This window comes from Pelodiscus sinensis, chromosome 25, assembly GCF_049634645.1.
Source record: "Pelodiscus sinensis isolate JC-2024 chromosome 25, ASM4963464v1, whole genome shotgun sequence".
In the NCBI taxonomy this organism is placed as follows: Eukaryota; Metazoa; Chordata; order Testudines; family Trionychidae; genus Pelodiscus; species Pelodiscus sinensis.
In genome coordinates, this window is record NC_134735.1 from 11,602,501 (window position 1) to 11,615,461 (window position 12,961).

Genomic DNA, 12,961 nt, shown 5'->3' on the forward strand with positions numbered 1-12,961 from the left:
ATAAAACAAAAAAGTATAGACAACTGTACTCACTCTAAAGTGCCTATTTCCTTTGATTTCTGGATTCCTGCAAGAACCAAAAATCATGCTTCCTGCTCTTGCTTTTGTTTAATTTCAGAGCACTGAAACATAAGATCTACTTACTGATACTAGGCAAGATATAATCATTGCATTAAGCCCAGAAATGCTTTTTAAAAGCTCTTTTCACTGGTCTTCTAATGATGACCTCTTCCTTAAATTTGTGATGATTTCAACTGGCTTTTCGATCTTCTGTGTAGCTATAAAAGGCAAAACACCTCCTCCTAACCCCATTAGGATGAAAGCTAAGGATTTTATTATTCATTTTTAATAGGAAGACTCTAAAACTCCCTCAGGAAGGTAGGTTCTTGATGTATCAGATACCAAGAGGTTGCTACAAACTCATGCCTTTCGTAGCCACTCTGATAAAAAGCATACCTTGTAAGAGAGAGGTCGTCTTTTTTCCCTCTTTTTTTAAACCAAAAAAAAATCAAATTTCAGTTTGATAGGTCTAGTTTTATTCGCTCTTATTAGTCTGCTGGATAGTATTTAAATAAAGCATGTACTAGCAATGTAAAATAAAGTGTTCAGGCCAAGACATTGTCTCATGATAATTGTCTGTTAAACAGTAGCATCACACTACATAAAGGTAACTAAATATAACATATCCCTCCAGCATTCTGTAGTTCATAATTGCAAGAAAACCCCTGCTGCAGACAGCATCATTATCCAAAAGACATTAACATCAATATTAGTATCAAACACCATCTGGCAAAGGAGACTGCAAACTGTCTTCATGGTGGCTGACTGGCAATAAAAGGAGATTTTAAGAAACGCTGTCCTGTAAATGGTGCAGAAGAGGGTCTGAGATGCTGACACGTGCAGCTCTATCTAAGCACTCGGCACTGCCTGAATCTGTGTTTCTCAGCCAGGGCTTGCAACCCTCGGAGGAATCATGAAAGGCGTAAGGCACTGAAAATTAAAATTTTATTACAATCTGAAGCACAGAAAAAAAATCTCACTTCCCCCCCCCACACACACACACACCCTTGCCCCTCGCATATCTTCTGTCATCTTGAAACACACACGATTCTGTACGATTATCATCAGATTCACTTTTTAGTCTTACTTGTAATCGAAAACGTAAGGGTGTGTGAACATTTTTTCACTTGGACGAATGGATCACCAACCTGAAAATGCTGAGATATTCTGGCCCAAAATCACAAGCAGAGGATGGACCAAGCAGTGCAGTAGCTTAGTTTCTCCATATGTGAAGGAAAAAGCAACAGACCAGAAAAAAAAAAATCTAACTACTGATTGTTAAGCGGAAGAGGTGGTTGGAAGGCCATTCTTCAAGAATGCTCTACGAGTCTGGAACCCACTTCCCTCTTGGCTCAGCATAATCTGGAATCTAATCCCAACTATCTGGTTATCTCCGAGGCATTTGAGAAGGGGATACCAAAGAGTAGAGAGGGAGCCAACAGTCATTATATGGGACAGTGTTGGGAAACTGCCAACGCCAGTTGTTGTTTGCAGTGTTGCTGTAGCCATGCTAGTCCCAGGTTATTAGAGAGACAAAGTGGGTGAGCTAACAGCTTTTATTGGATCATCTGCTGCTAGCAAAAGAGACAAGCTTTCCATCTACAGAGAGCTCTTCTCCGGATAAGCTCCAAAAGAGCCCTATGTAACTCAAAAGTTTGTCTCTTTCACCAGCAGAAGTTGAGTCACACAATGCTCAGTCAACCAGTGGGACACTCCCAGCTAGAGGATGTTGAGAAGACCAAGACTAAAACAGGGTTCAAAAAAGAACTATGTAAGTCCACGGAGGATAGATCCATCAATGGCTATGAGCCAAGTTCAGCAGGGATGGTGTCCCTAGCCTCTGTTTTCCAGAAGCTGGGAATGGGTGAGAGGATGGATCACTTGATGATTCCCTGCTCTGTTCATTCCCCTGGAGGCACCTGGCACTGGTCATTATCGGAAGACAGAACACTAGGCTAGATGGACCTTTGGTCTGATCTGCTATGGCTTTACTTATGTTCTTAGGAGTCAAAAAAAAAAAGACATTACTTCACCCACCTTGACTCTCTAATGTCAATTGTTGCAACACTGCCCAGCAGGAAGAATAGGCCTGTTCATGGAATTATAGTAGAATTTCACAGTTACGAACTAACCAGTTGACCACAGTTCATTTGGAACCAGAAGTACGCATTCAGGCAGAAGCAAAGAACAACAACAAAAACAAAAAAGCAAATACTCTACATTTAACACTAGTGCTGTAGTGTAAGTAAAAAATAAAGGGTAAACCACGGAGTAAATTTTAAGTTTTAAAAACTGTATTAAGTCAATGTTCAGTTGCCAACAACCATAACATTTTGTTCAGAGTTGCAAACATTTCAGAGTTATGAACAACCTCCATTCCCAATGTGTTTGTAACACTCAGGTTCTATTATATGTTGTTTATACATTTGAAAGAGCATTTAAATAAATGTATGAGTGGCTAGAAGATATCAGCAACATGATACCACATTGAACTACATTGATGGGTAGTAGGGAAGAGCAGAGAAATCAGAGATGATAGCTGGGATTCTCGTTTCAATTTTAATTTTTCCATTATGTGCTACTCAGAACAGTAGCGTGTCTGGCTCCATAGCAGTTCTCTCTGAGCATTGTAAGAAAGTGAAAAAGAACTTCAAAATAGCTGAGTCATACAGTACTCCAAATCCAGCCACTAAGTGCTAGGATTTCCAAGTGTCAAGCAAATTTTCACTCTATCCACCCACCCTCCATGGCACGTGCTCACAAATACCCAGAAGACACAAATTTTCTGAGTGTTACTCAGGAATATTTAGCATGAAGATAGCTGGGATGCATCCATTGTTAGAAAGAAGCCTTTACTTCAGTGTATTGGTACACTATGTTACAGTGTAAGAAGTATTTCATAATGTGTTGTGTCACTAAACATTGGGTGATATTTCATTTGTTCTACTTCATTTGTAGAATACAGCTGACTTTTTCATTCTGAGGTCAATATGTTCATAACTATGTTGAAAATTATAGTGTAAATTATAAACTATAGTAATTTTATTTAGTTTTTTTTCCAAAGTACCATAAAAATTTCCCTCAGCCAGGACCTAATCAATGTTATAGACTAAAAATATGCCACTCTACATGAAGCTATAAAAAGATTAATGTACTTTTTTTGCAAGAAATTAGTAGCTTAATGAAGTGGATAAAAACGCTGTCACAATTTTTATTGGCTCTAAATTGCGTAGTAGTGGAGGTACAGTAAGTGCCTAACACATAATGACATAATGAGTCATGACTGCAGCTGGAAGGCTAATTTGCCCTTAACTGACACAAAACCAGGGAATTAACATCGCAGTAGTTTCAAGCCAATATAAGATGCATTATTTAATTTCACAGCAGGTTTTAAACAGAACTGTTAACTGTAGGAATATTGATCTATTCTTCTGTAGAGTTATAGAACGGAATTTTTTTTTTATAAAAAGTACATCTTAAATTCTTGCTGCTGCGGTGACATTTCTTTTCACAGTATCATGTGTTACAAGTGTATTCAACATGCCACGTTTGGGTACGAACAGTTGCTGTGCATCTCATTATTCAGACATAAGAGGTGTGACCGACCCAGACCTGTTGTCTGCATTAGCCTGGAGGAAAGTAAGTCTACTGGCCCTGGAGGAATAGTTTTCTCTTCCCAGAGTGCTCTGGAGCAGCCCCTGCACTGGTCAATCAGGAATGTACTAGAATCAGTTAAGTCAGGCAGACACCCTAAGACACCTGGAGCCAGTTAGGAACTTGCTAGAAGTAATTAAGAGGCAGGCTTATCAGAACACCTGCAGCCTATTAAGAACCTGCTAGGACTAGCTTAAAAGGTCCCCTTCAGGAAGCATGTTTGGTGAGGAACTGGGAGTAAGGTGGTACACTATGGAAGAGCTGGGAGGGGCTATTTGGGGAAGTGGCCAGGGCTGGACTCTAAGCTCTGGTAATGGAGGGAAAACTACCTGTTGCTGTTGCCATTAGGGTCCCTGGGCTGGAACTTGAGTAGAGGGTGGGGATGGGTTCCACTCAAACCCTTTCCACATTCCTCTCATGGAACTTCTCTGTGGTAGAGATTGAGACAAAGGAGGGTTCTCACGCCAAACCTGTTGACTGGCCTCTGATGAAGATGGCTCAGTAGGCTGTGACACCGGCCTCCAGAAAGGGAAAGAGGCTACCTCGAGGGTCACAGGGAGCCTCTGAGGCATGACCCATCTGCCTAGAAGTACAGGACCTCCAGAGGCAAAGCCAGAGCTTTGCCACAGATGATTTGCTCCAAAACAAAATGAACTAATGCTCAGTTGATGAATTGGATATCGTCAACTTCTATATCTGTGAGTCTGTCATAAACAACTTCACACTGAAGACTGTCACTTGGAAGATACCTTGTGTGAACAAAAGCACACTTACAAGTAAACCAATGATAACTTTCAAAATCTTGTCAAACAACTGATGGGAGAAGGGAAAACAGGAAAGGAACAGAATTTCCAAGAAATAAAGCAGCAAGTGACATCTGGCTACACAAATTTGAAAATTGATGGGGTGGTCAATCTTCTGGTGTTTGATGTAGCAGGTCTGATAAAGACCCACTAAATTGAATGCTGAGGGCATCCCTGTCAGCACCAGTACTCCATGTCAGGAGGTGTAAGAGAAGTCAATGGGAGTGTTTCTCCCATCAATCTACCACTGCCGGAACTGCACCAAAATTTGGCTCAAGGTACATCGACTGCAGCTCTGTAAATAACGTAGCTGGAAATGTGTACCATAAGCCAGCCTTCCCCCGTAGTATAGACCTCACTGTGTCTCAGGCCTCAGTGATGTTTCTTATTTGAACTTATTTGGTGTTGGGAAGGAATTTTTCTCCAGGGTAGATTGGCAGAAGCCCTGGAGGTTTTTCGTCTTCCTCTGTAGCATGGAGCACAGATCACAGCGGGACCCCCGCAGCCTGGGCGGCTTTGCTCCTGTCCCCCTGGTCTGCTGGGGGGGTCCAGCATCTTGGGGTCTTTAAATTATTTGAAGGCTTCAATATCTGAGATATAGGCGAGAGGATTATTCCAGGAGTGGGTGGGTAAGATTCTGTGGCCTGCGTTGTGCAGGGGGTCAGACTAGATAATCAAAAAAGTTATAGGGGACACTTGTATAGCAGAACAAGGCTAATGAGATACATGCAGCATGAAGAACTGTGAGGAACTGTAGGCCATCTAAATACTGTATGTCACTTTTTATAATGCCAGGTTATCTGGACTCTGTAATCATCTATCACAGAGCGCGCTCTTTTACAATGACCGCATCATCATAAACCTGCATGTATAAAGGTGTGCAAGTGGAAAAAGATGGAATAGGTGGCCCCACAGATACATGGGTAGTAAGGAGTTTCAGGGCTCCTCTGCTGCACCCAGGAAAGAACCACTGAGTTTAAATAGGGCATAAGTCACATGTCAAATTAATTCAGCCGTTTTCACATCCTGACACATAGTGGACATTTGTCTACACATAAAATAACCAAATAGTGCTGCATGAGCGGCAGAGGAGTCCAGGAGCAGTCAAGAATTGGAATGACAAAGGCTTCAACAGTTCCTTGGGGCCCATCTACATGACAGCATTATTTCAAAATAGTAAAATGGGCATCCACACAGCAATCCCGTTATTTCAAAATTAATTTGAAACAATAGGCTTCTTATTCCGAACTAATAAACCCTCATTTCACGAGGAATAACGCCTATTTCGAAATTGCTATTTTGAAATAGCGGTAGTGTGGATGCTCCACTGCTACTATTTCAAAATAGCTTTTCCCCAGGGCCATTCAGAGTAATTACTTTCCAGTGCTTCCTGGGGCTCTAAATCAAGGTGTCCACATTAGGGGAGCCTGCCGCGACTAATTTTGAGGCTTCTCTGTAGTGTGGATGTGCTAGTTCAAAATAGTTATTTTGGGAATATTCCAAAAGAACTGGTTCCAAAATAAGCACATAGCATAGACATACCCCCAGGCTATGTCTACACTGCAGGCTTTTGGTGCAAAAACTTGCAGAGCGTCTACATTGCACGCATGGTTCTTGCACAAGTAAATTTACAATAAGGGGTCGGAAAACAGGGCTTCTTGCGCAAGAGTTATTCCTCTCCCCATGAGGAATAAGCCCTCTTGCGCAAGAGTTCTTCCACAAGAAGGCAGTGTGAATGGGCAAAAGAGGTTTCTTGCGCAAAAAAGCCCTATGGCTAAAATGGCTATCGGAGCTTTCTTGCACAAGAGAGCATCCACACTGCCATGGGTGCTCTTGTGCAAAAGCACATCTCCTGCACAAAAGCACATGGCAGTGTGAATGTGCTCTTGTGCAAGACCTTTTGCACAAGAACTATTGTGCAAACCAGTTCTTGCACAAGAAGCCTGCAGTGTAGATGTAGCCTTAGAGACTAACAAAAAAAAATGTACATGGTATCATGGGCTTGAAGTTGGGTTGTGCCCACGAAAGCTCATGATGCCATTTATATTTTTTGTTAGTCTCTAAGGTGCTGCGGGACCATTTGTTGCTTTTTAAGTTTATTCTTGCAAGTCATCCACACACTTGCTTGTTTATTGTCCACTGATCTCATGCTCCTTTGCACAAGGATTCTGACCCTCCCCCAAAAAAGAAAACACAAAACAAAAACAGAAGCCTAAATAAAATGATCCAGAACAACTTACAGAATTTTAGACATAACATTAATGTTAATGGAGCAAAAACCTTTCCTGACACACGCTGAAGGCCACAGATTTCTTGTCTGTTTCTGATATACCCTTTATCAACCTGTCTGCGTTCTCTGCCCCATTGACATGCTCCCTCATTCACCATCTGTGTTCAGTTCAAAATGCAATAATGCACCTGATGTTTATACAATTTCTTCCTTCCCCAGTTGCCTCAGAAACATGTGCCCATCCATACATATGGTAAAAGAGAATAAAAGCTTAAAAGTTATGGGGGATACTCATAGTTGCAGAACAAGGGTGCTGAGACACACATGTAACTGCCACCAGGTGGATTTGAACCTGGGACCTCTGCAGTTTAGTGACAGGCTGTAGAGGTCTCTTGTTCTTATCTGTTGCTGAAGGTGGTCTAAGCGCCACTAGATGGGATAGCGAACCACACTAGGGCTATGTCTACACTATAGCCTCTGGCGCAAAAACATATGCAAATTAGGTGAAGCGTGGAATATCACACCACATTTGCACAATTAATGAGGCTCCATTTTTGTGCAAAACCCCCCTCTTGCGCAAGAGCCATTCTTCTGCATTTTTTTCAAGAATAACAGCTCTTGCGCAAAAGGCTCTTGTACAAAAACAGAGCCTCATTAATTATGCAAATGAGGCATGGCAATATTCCACCTTTCACCTCATTTCCATATTTTTTGCACAAAACGGGGGCAGTGTAGACATAGCCTAGGAGTGTGGGTTACAAAGGCAGTGTTGGTATCGATTGGCCATACAAATGCCATGTGTCTACCACGTGCAGAGTAGAAAACCCCAACATGATGGGTACGAAGAAAACATTCCTAAGATACAGCCCCATGTACACGTTTACTGTGCTTGTGATCATCTCGGACAAAAAAAGTCTTCTGCAGCCTTGTAAGTTACAGTAAGTGATCAAGTGCCGTTTCCTTCTTGCCAAATCAGGTTAAAAGCAAATAATAAAAAGAACCTACTAATTTCCCGATACTGCACAGCATAAGTTATTAACCTTTAGAGTGATTTTTTCTCCTACCTGAATGACACGTGACAGATGGCCAATTCTGGAGTTTTGTGGAAGCCTGTAGGGGGCATGAGTTGAAGATCATGGAAAGTTTCTGACAAGTGGGAGTCAGATTGGGCCAGGATGTACACTCATGTCTTCTTAGCTTCCATAAAACCCGCCTCCTTCTTCATTCTCACATACATGGCTGCTTTCTCTTTCTACCACATTAGGATCCTTAGGGTGAAAGCACACCAAGGGGTGGGGGAAGGCGAGGTATATTCGGGTCAGTCAATGAGGAGGAACTGGAATGGAAGATAACATCAAGTTGGTAAGACTAGTGGAGAGCAATACTTGGGCCAGAATAGGGAATGAGCAGTAACCAATAAGGGCAGAAAAAAGTCCTGGAAATAATTTTATTCAACTGCATTTTTCTAAGGCTCAATATAGGTACTAAGGAAAACAGACAGAAACCACTCAACTGATCTTTTGGTACATCAGCTTAGTGTGCAGATGGCACTGAGAAAATTCAACTTGATGCATAAAGCAGAGGAGGACAGTGCTTTAAAAAAAAGTTAATGAAAAACTCGTAGACATACTACAATACTCCCATCTAGTGAGAGGACAAGGAACAGCAAGAATAATTGCAATCCAACCAAGTAAGGCTACATCTACACAGCAGAGATATTTCTGGATTCCTTGGTATCCTGAAATAGCTACCTACGTCTTAGAAATGCGCCAATTATTTCAAAATAATGGGCATGCTATTTCGCCGTCTCTGCAAACCCTTGTGCAACAAAAAGTTGCACAAAAAGTTCTTGCGCAAGAGCGCGTCCACACCGTCATGTGCTTTTGCACAAGAGAGTGTCCACACAGAATGGCCATCAGAGCACCTGTGCTTTTTCCAATACGGGTTTCTTGTGCAACTTCCACAACATCCACACCATCATGCGCTCTTGCGCAAGAACTTTTTTCTTGCGCAACTGTTTTTTGCACAAGAAACCCTTGGTGTCCATCTACACACACCATTTTGCACAAGAGCTCTTGTGCAAAAAGGCTTATTCCTTGTAGAAAGAGGAATAATTCTTGCGCAAAAAGCCCTCTCTTCTGACAATCTACTGTAGGTTTTTTTGCACAAAAACATGCTTGTAGTGTGGACACTCTGCAGCGTAGACACTGCAGCGTAGACGTGTGCACAAAAACTCTGCAATGTAGACGTAGCCCTGGTGTACAACATGAAATGGAAGTAGATAGAAAACTTAAGACAAATATTTCCACACGTAGACAAAAACTAGGGTTATAAAAGCTTGTTTCTGGGAATTTTTTTAGAGCTTGGGAGGGAGGTCTAAGGTATGGAGGGAATAGAAAGTTATATTATCAAAATATTATATCATCTCAAAATAAGAACAAGGTCCCTTGGACTGGGGCCAACCTTACCCATACAGAGAATACGCTACTGTGTAAGTGTCAGCCGACGGTCAGGGCAGTGAGTCCCTTATGACCGGCTGAAGTTCTTTTAAATTGTGCTTGGTTCTGTTACAGCAACTGAAGGAGTCAGGTTAAAGCTTAAACAGTTACTATTTTATTGTTACAGGGTAAACTTAGCTGTTAAATGCTACTACTGTGTTACAGATAACACAGACACTACAAAGGACAGGACAGAAATTACACTAATAAGTCACTTACAGGTACCATGAAACCCTTTTGGTTCTCTGAGCTCTTATTAAATGCATGCAAAATACACATAGCAGGTATATATTCTCACCCCTGCGTTCCAGACTTGGCGTGGCCAGCGTCTTTCTCTCAATCCCTCGGGAAGAAGTAGGGCGAGGTTGGGCGTCCCACAGACCTCGGGAGACAATCAATACCTGCCAGCAGGTATAGATGATTGGAGCTCAAATGGGGTGGGCAGCGGAACCTCTTTTATACCCCTTGTGTCATGTAGGCTTCTTCCTGATCTCAAATGGCCAATTAGGAAAAATGGCTTTGAACACCAAGTTTCCCACGAAGGATGCAAAGCATAATTTACACCTGGGAAAATGCAGCACCTCTGGTATGTGATGGGCGAAGATTCCTCTCCTGGGACAGTGCAGGCGTGTCAATTACTGGTACTAGCCATCAGGGCGACGGGAGGCCCCGGGTCGTCAGCTAGCCCATTTACTGTCTGGTTTCTGTTTATGGTAGAGTCAGGGACAGGCAGCAAACCTGTGTTCCCAGGGCATCAAAGGCTGACTGCCTTTCTCTTGCTCTCTGGGGGGGGGGGGGGGGGAAACAAGATGGGGCTCGTGGAAAAACAAGATGGGGTTTTTGTGTCTGGCTACAGTAAGGCATCCAAAAAATTGGGGCAGCAAGTGTCCACCCACTCCCCTCTCCCTATCCCTGATCTGTGGCTCTGCTTCCTCTGGAGAGGACCTAGATAAATTAAAAGTGGAAAAAGCCTGTCAGACTTATTAGCAGAACTTTGAACCTGTGAAAGAGCCATTCAGCATGCATTTGCCCATCCCAGGCATATAGTGCCAGTTTCTGAATTTACCGTTAGTCAACAGGATCTTAGTTTGAAACTTGCTTTAAAAAATATTTCATTGGTGTGTTGCTGAAGATTATAAAGTCACCTCTCTAAAAAAGAATTGCTCCCCTCACTTCCATCAGGCATAAGGACACCGGTTGAATAATACTGTGTAGGGCCCTATACATCTTAACAGTGGCCCTGCCTTGGACTTATTTGAGAACCAAAGTGCAATTGATTTGAAGACTAATCATCTACGCCTTTCTGTAGACACACTTAAAGAGATTGATGGTAAAACAGGACATTTTTTTTAAAAATAGGGTAAGACGGGATATGCAATCCAGCAAGAGGATTTTGACAGGCATTTAGACTGTGAAACACTCACATTGACAGCACCTGTTTCAACAGAAAAACTTATAAAGCCAGCGAGGTCTTAAACTCAGAACAAGAGTCAAACTCCTGAGCTTGAATCCCAGTTCTTTTACTGACTAGAGGCACATCTTTGGCAAATCAAATTCTCTGACTCAGTTTCCTTAAAGGAGTGAGGGTCTAAACAAGGATGAGGGGGATGGCATGGCTACAGAGGATACAGCTACACAGCGGGGGCGGGGGATGTTTGGGATATCTCTGGTATCCCGGAAGAACTCCACCGCATCCAGGGAATGCATTTGCTCTTCCACTTTTTTTCAGGCGGAAGAGCAAACACGCTCTTTCGGGGAGCCCTGTATACCTCGTTCTATGAGAAATAAGGTCTCCTCTGAAAGGAAGCGGCTTTTCCACGATTTGGTCCTGTTTAGATGGGGCCACATGGTGGAAAAGCCTCTTCCGGAAAAGCAAATCGGAAAAAGCGATCATGTAGACCTAGCCAGAGATACCGCACATCTCCCAGCAGGTTGTGAGGATTCAATGTTTGTACAATGCTTTGAGCTTGCCATATATGATGTAAAGGATTAGAATTATTAGTAAAATAAGTTTTGATGGTAACAACCATCACATATGTGTTTAAGTGTAAATAACGCATTTTAGAATTAAGTACTGAGGAAATTGACTAGGATGAATGGCAGCAGTTCTGGCCACCAGATGGCCAAAGCATTTGCTAGACTTCTGTATATTAGATTTTTTTCTTTTAAATCACAAAATCAGTACTACAGTGAACAATCAATATGTGGACAACCAACCAGCCAGCCAAAATATATGGGCAATAAACATTTCAGCTCCATTATTTCCATTGCAATAATATTTTAATGCAAGTACCCATAGTATTTAGCACCCTGACACAAATAAGTAGATTTGCTCTTCAGATGCCATAGAAGGGAAAGGCAAACTGCTGTTTTTTTCCTAGTCCCTAGTGTTCTTGTTGCTGGCTCCTTTCCACCTGATTAGGGAATGCACACATTTAATTATCTTTTAAGTCTTCTCAGTTACATTTGCTTATAATTTACCGCCAAGAAATGTCAATGATTCAGAGGTATGGGTACCTAAAATTGTCGTGCCATTCTTGTCGTGAACATCAGGAAATACAAAGTTAAGATGCCTCTCACACCACCTAGCTCTATACAGCCTCAACCTTTCAACAATGCCTGTCAGATATTATAGGACAGTGGTCACCAACCAGGAGATCAGGTTCTACTGGTCGATCTTGGAGCCTCTGACAGGTGATCCTGACTGATTTGGCCAAGAGGCTATCTAGTGCACTTCAGCTGCCTTTCCCCACACTACTGTGCAGCTCCTTCCCTCTGTCTTGGAGCTGTCCACTCAGGAGCTTCCTGCTTGCTGGGCAGAGGAGGGGTGCTGAAGTCAGGGTGCCCCCCCACTCTGTATCCTATCTCCACAGAGCAGAAGGGGACACAACAGGACTTGGGATGGGGTTTGCTGGCTGCTTTGGGGAGTGGTGCAGGGCACGGGCGAGCCTGCCTTCGCTCTACTGCACCACCACCCAGGAGCCACCTGAGGTCAGCAGGGCCCAGTCGGAGCCTACATCCTGAAACCCTACCCCAGTCATGAACCCCTCCTGCACCCCAATCCCCTGCCCCAGCCCCAAGCACCCCTGCATCCAAACACCCTCCCAAGAGTCTGCTCCTAGAACCCCCTCCAGCACTCCAACTGCTCAGCTCAGAGCCTCTCTCATACTCCACATCCCTTAATCCAAGACCAGAGCCTGCACCCCAACCCTCAGCCCCAGCCTGGCGACTTGTATCCGTGATGAGCACCAACTTAGAGTGCAGGACAGAGCCTGGATGCTGGACACTAGCCGCCAATCAAGTAGTTTCAGTTTAGCGTAGATTAGGCTGTTAAGGGCGGTGGGGGGGGAGGTCAACTCACTGCTGCAGCGCCTCCTGCTGGTTGCGCTGGGAATTAGCTGTTATCAGCAGGGCGCCTCCCTTTGGCTGGTGTCTCACCCGTTTCTCCACTCCACCTCCGTTAGGACTCTGGATCCATGTGACTCCCAGACCCTCCAGCAGTGCTCACGGCCGTGGTCTCTCATCTCCCTTCCGGGGGTATCAGCAGCCCTTCATCTAGCACCACAGCCAACCGCAGCGTTAATTTAGCCCCTCACTGCAGGAGTGAGCCACAGTCCTTCCAAAAATGGTGGCTAGATGCTGTGCAAGAGGTGGGGGAGGGGGCGGAAAAGGAGGGGACCCAGGCCTGCCCACTACTCTGGGTCCCACCCCAGGGA